The sequence below is a fragment of the Psammomys obesus genome, unplaced genomic scaffold, assembly GCF_907164565.1.
Source record: "Psammomys obesus unplaced genomic scaffold, mPsaObe1.curated_primary_1811, whole genome shotgun sequence".
NCBI lineage: Eukaryota > Metazoa > Chordata > Mammalia > Rodentia > Muridae > Psammomys > Psammomys obesus.
The window spans coordinates 3314831-3320992 of NW_026590677.1; the positions used below are offsets into that span (position 1 = coordinate 3314831).

The 6162-nt window shown below is 36.1% G+C and overlaps 1 pseudogene; it reads left to right on the forward strand.

The window, feature by feature from the left end:
* LOC129677647 (60S ribosomal protein L23a-like) overlaps positions 1–5051 on the forward strand; it is a 25698-nt pseudogene extending 20647 nt beyond the window's left edge.
* The last annotated feature ends 1111 nt before the right edge of the window (positions 5052–6162 follow it).

The window sequence follows — 6162 nt, forward strand, 5'->3', positions numbered from 1 at the left end:
GAGTTTTACAAAACAGTGGTGTCTCACAAAATGGCATTAGCTATGTTTAACTTAGGGTGAGGCAGGGGTCTTTCAATAATAAAATATTCAGAAGTATATATAAGCTCCACAGACTGTCTATTGAGCATCGTAGATAAGCTACAAGACTTTTAAGGTGTAGTATATTGATTTTACCTTTAAGGTTCATTCGTACAAAATAATGGTCAGTATTATCTAGGTTAAGTTTTGTAAGGTTTTGTAAATTTTTGAAGGCAATAAAAGACTTAATGTTGGGATATTAACTTGCTTCAATTTCAGAGTTAAGCTCCTCTACCATACCTCACTTTAGTCTACTGGAAAACCCTAGAACTTTGAGCATGCCCATTAGAATTATAATATCATTTCAACCAACTGTATGACCTGGGTAAGATATCTCAGTCTACTGATCACCAGTAGACTTATCTGAAAGCTGGAGAAACAAAAGAGAGACTTCATAAAATGATTGTGGTAAATTAAATTCAGACAGAATGCAAAAAGAAAAAAAAAGTTCCTTTTGCAATGTTTTCAGTAAATAATGGCTATTCTCTCAGACAGTCTGTTTGTAGACCTGGCACTGAAAAAGTCCTAAGGAGGCTCCATACAAAGACAAGAAACCAACCAACCAAGCAAACACACAAAAAAACCTGGAGTCTGCTTGGTGTTTTGCCACCTAGATGAGAAATGTACAGTAATCAATAATGGGTTACTTTTAGAATGATAAAACAAAAGTTCTAAAGTTAGGCTATTATGATAGTTTATGAAGTCTATGATAGTATTAAAAATCTTCTAATAATACACTTTAAATGAGTGGATTTAATTATATGAGCATTATATCTCAATAAAGCAATTTTTAAAAATTGTGAAGAGGGATTTTCCTAGTTAGGGTTACTATTGCTATAATGAAGCACCATGACAAAAACACAAGTTGGGAAGAAAAGGTCTTATTTGGCTTAAACTGCCTTTTTATTTCATCATCAAAGAAAATAAGGACAGGAACTCAAACAGCAGGAAACTGAAGGCAAGAGCTGACTCAGAAGCCATGGAAAGGTACTGGTCACTGGCTTACTCTCCATGGCTCATTTATAGGTTTGGAAAGACAAACAAATAAATAACCCTCTAAACGCTTCTTGAATTAATCCAACATAGCATGAAACATGCTCATAAAGCATTATTTCTAATTGGGTATTTCTGATAGTAGCTTCAGAGGAAAAAGCTATTTCTTGCTATTCAGCATATGGCACACATCTAGTTTTGATATAACAAATGTCATAAAGTAAAGATTTATTTCAAGATTACTTCAAAACTGAGAAAAAAAACTATGACTAGTATACTGTTTGGTTGCCTTCTCTCTCAGGCCTCCCAGTGTTTGGTGCATAGTCACACAAATAAGAAATCTGTATTCTCCAACACTTTTTCATGCCAATCTTACAATTTCAATGTCAGTCTGCTTTTGAGCAGCAGCATAGCTTGGACAAAATTCAGTCACCACAAAGAGTCAAAGCCATGTAAAAAACAGACCAGAGATGCCTAAAATGAGTAACTAGTCCAGAGGATCACAACACATTTTCCTCTTCTAACAGTTAGACATTTACAGGGACACAATTTGGAGATGCTTTTGGGTCTCATTTAATTTCCATGTAAAAACTACACAGTTGCTAATAAAAAAGTCAAATTCTTAGGCAGAAGTTTTAGACACAGATGTAAATATGGGCAGGAAGAGATGTTAGTTCTGAAAACTGTGTTATATGATCTATTCATTCAGCCTCTGTTATGAATGAGTTTTTTTTGTTTTCTAATGCAAAAGTGTTACTCAGTGAATTGGGTTTTTCTCCACCATCTATCAATTTATATATATAGTTATGAATGATTGTAGTTAAGTGGTTTCATCTTCATTTATACATTACCCTGAAGATGCAACATCTTACTGCTTAAATGTGTATTTGTTTAATCAACAGCACTTGTGAGTCACACCCAGGATTAAATAGCAACAGGACAGTGCTAGAACACAGCCAAGCTACTCCATTGGAATGATTCTTATTCTTAAAGGAGCTGGGCATTACAAGCAGATTAGACCAGGAAAGATCAGCTCTTGTACTTTTCCAGTCCATTTGTTTCTAGGCTTTCAGGGCACTAATGTTTTCTTCTGAGTGCTTGAATTTAAACACTTCTAAATACTATGGTAACCAGGTCTGCTGGGCAACCCAAGAAAGCTCTAAATCTTTTTCTTCTTTGATCTCTTCCACCTAACATACCTATCCTTCTATCCTGTACTTCCAGTGTTTAGTTTACTGTATTTGATGGCTAGTCCAGAGCTGAAGCAGTGCCACTCTCAAAGAGTTACATACTATGTCCTTCTTAGAAAGCATTTCTATCTGAGCAGAGGGCTTTAATGCCTTGAATAATAGTCCATATAAGTTTAGGAAGGTGAACTTCAACAACAGAAAGAACAGAAAGCCTACAAACTCATGGAAAATAAACAACTCTCTACTCAATGACCAAAGTATTGTGGAAGAAAAAAAAAAGAAATAAATTAAAGACTTCCTAGAATTCAATGAAAATGAAGGTACAACATACCCAAACTATGGGACACAATGAAAGCAGTGCTAAGAGAAAATTTCATAGCACTAAATGCCTTCATAAAGAAGCAGAAAGATCTCAAACCAGCAATTTAAAAGCATACCTGAAAGCTGTAGAACAAAAAAGATGCAAATATACCCAACAAGAGTAGATAGGAGGAAAGAATCAAACTCAGGGCTGAAATCAGTAAATTGCAAGCAAAGAGAACAATGCAAAGAATCAATAAAAACAAGAGCTAGTTCTTTGAGAAAATCAACAGGATAGACAAACCCTTAGACAAACTAAGCAAAAAGCAGAAAGACAGTATCCAAATTGCCAAAATCAGAAATGCAGATGGGGCCATAACAACAGACACAGAGGAAACTCAAAGAAACAGATCTTACTTCAAAAACCTGTACTCTACAAAATTGGAAAATCTAAATGAAAAAGTTAAAGCAAGATCAGGTAAATAATTTAAACAGAACTATAATCCCTATTTAAAAACATACCTGAAAGCTCTAGAACAAAAAGATGCAAATAGAACCAAGAGGAGTAGATAAGAGGAAAGAATCAAACTCAGGGCTGAAATCAGTAAGTAGCAAGGAAATAGATGTAGTCATTAAAAGTCTTTGATCCAACAAAAGCCTGGGTAAGATGATTTTAGAGAAGATTTCTACCATACTTTCAAAGCAGAGCTAACGCCAATTCTCCTCAAACTATTTCACAAAATAGAAACAAAAGGAACATTGGCAAACACATTTTACAAGCCCATAAGTCAGTCTTATACCTAAACCACACAAAGACTCAAGAAAGAAAAAAAAAATTTCAGACCAGTCTCCTTTATTAACATTGATGCGAACATACTCAATAAAATATTCACAAACTAAACTCAAGAACATATCAAAAATATCATCCACTATGATCAAATAGGTTTCAGCCCATGGATGCAAGGATGGTTCAACATACAAAAATTCAATGCAAGCTACTATATAAATAAACTGAAAGAAACAAAACCATTTATCATCTCATTGGAGGCTGAAAAAAGCCTTTGACAAAATTCAACAGTCCTTCATGTTAAAAGTCTTGGAAAGATCAGGAATACAAGGCACATACCTAAACACAATAAAGACAATATACAGCAAGCCAATAGCCAACATCAAATTAAATGGAGAGAAACATAAAGCAATTCCTCTAAAAGCAGGAACAAGATCAGGCTGCCCATTCTCTATGTACAAATGATAAATGGGCTAAGAAAGAAATTAGGAAAACAATATCCTTCATAAGAGCCACAAATAATATTTTGGTGTTATTCTATGCAAGCAAGTGAAAGACCTGTATGACAAGAACTTCAGGTCTCTAATGAAAGAAATTGAAGATTTCAGAAGGTGGAAAGATGTCTCATACTCATGGAGTGGTAGGATTAATGTAGTAAAAATGGCCATCATACCAAAAGCAATCTACAGATTCAAGGTAATTTCCATCGAAATTTCAACACATTTCTTTACAGACCTTTAAATGAGCAATCCTTAACTTCATATGGAAAAATAAAAAAATCAGGATAGCTAAAATAACCCTGTACAATAAAAGAAATTTTGGAGGTATCAACATTCCTGATTTCAAGTTGTACTACAGAACAATAGTAATAAAAACAGACAGGTTAAACAATGGAATTGAATTGAAGACCAAGAAATGAATCCACATACCTATAGACAATTGATTTTTTACAAAGACACCAAAACCATACAATAGATAAAAGAAAACATCTCCAACAAATGGTGCTGGTCTAACTGGATGTCTGCATGTAGAGGAATGCAAATAGATCCATAATTATCACCCTGCAAAAAACTCAAGTCCAAGTGGACCAAGACCTCAATATAAAACTAAATCTAATTGAAGAGAAAGTAAGAAATAGTCTTGAACTCATTGTTACAGAAAATAACTTTATGAACAGAATACCAATATCTCAAGCACCAAGAGCAACTATTAATAAATGAGACCTTGCCTTTTTTCTCCAGGATGGTATGAAAAGAGAAGGAAACTCCTGCCTTTCCCAAAGCTGAAGCCAAAGTGAAGGCCTTAAAAGCTAAGAAGGCAGTGTTGAAAGGTGTTCACAGCCACAAAAAGATCCCCACATCATCCCCCTTCTGGCAGCCCAAGACCCTGCAGCTCCAGAGGCAGCCCAAATAACCTCAAAAGAGTATACCCAGGAGAAACAAGCTTGACCACTATGCCATCATCAAATTTCCCCTGACCACTGAGTTAGCCATGAAGAAAACAGATGACAACAATACACTTGTGTTCATTGTAGATATCAAGGCTAACAAGCACCAGATCAAACAGGCAGTGAAGAAACTCTATGGCATTAATGTGGTCAAAGTTGTTACACTGATAAAGCCAGAGAGAGAAAAAGAAAGCATATCAGGCTGGCTCCTGATTATGATGCTCTGAATGTTGCCTCCAAGATTGGGATCTTCTAAACTAAGTCCAACTGGTGAATTCTAAATATGTACTTTTTCTACCATAAAAAAAATAATAATAAATGAGACCTCATGAAACTGAAAAACTTCTCTAAGGCAAAGGACACTGTCAATAGGACAAAATAGCAGCATACAGAATGGGAAAAGATCTTCATCAACAGAGGATTAATATCCAAAATATATAAAGAACTAAAAAGAATTAAATACCAACTATTCTGCCCAGTTCACGAACCCCAAAAGACCAGGAATAAACAGACTCCGCTGTAAATACATGAGGTTCTTTTTATTGTAAATTACAAGCTGCAGCTTGGACCTACACAGCCTCACCACTGAAGCGGTGGGAGCTGAGCGCCCTCGTCCAGGTTAGTTGGGTGATGTGGATTCTGGTCCCTCCCAGCATGCCCAAGGCAGGGGCAATCCCTGCCTGGCAAGCATCTATTGGTTAAAATGCTACATTTTGAATCGATTTGCTATAGGATGGTTCCCAGACCATTAATGACCTGGTGTACCTCCCTAGGGGGATGGTCCAGTTTCCTAGCAACTGTATCTCTAATGGGTGGGGAAAGAATGCAGTAAGGTGGTACTTCCCCTCAGGGCATTACTGGACTTCTCCACCCACCTAGTTCAGGCCTTAATTAATAATAGCTGCTAATTTTTAATTTTTTTGCTCTCTCACCAACAAACCAAACAAACCAATTAAAAAATGGGCTACAGAGCTAGTCAGAGAATTCTCAACTGAGGAAACTCTAGTGGCCAAGAAGCACTTCAAGAAATGTTCAATATCCTTGGCCATCATGGAAATGCAAATGACTCTGAGATTTCATCTTATACCCATCAGAATGGCTAATAACAAAATTTCAAGTGACAGCACAAACTGTCACTGGAGAAAGGGGAACACTCCTTCATTATTTTCAGGAGTAAACTTATATAACCACTTTGGAAATCAATCTGGTGCTTTCTCACAAAATTTGGAATAATTCTACCTCATGACTCAACTATACCACTCCTGCGTACTCTAAATGAAGCTCTACCACACCACAAGGACACTCGCTCAGCTATGTTCATAGCAGCTTTATTTGTAATACCTGGAAACTGGAAACAACCCAGATGT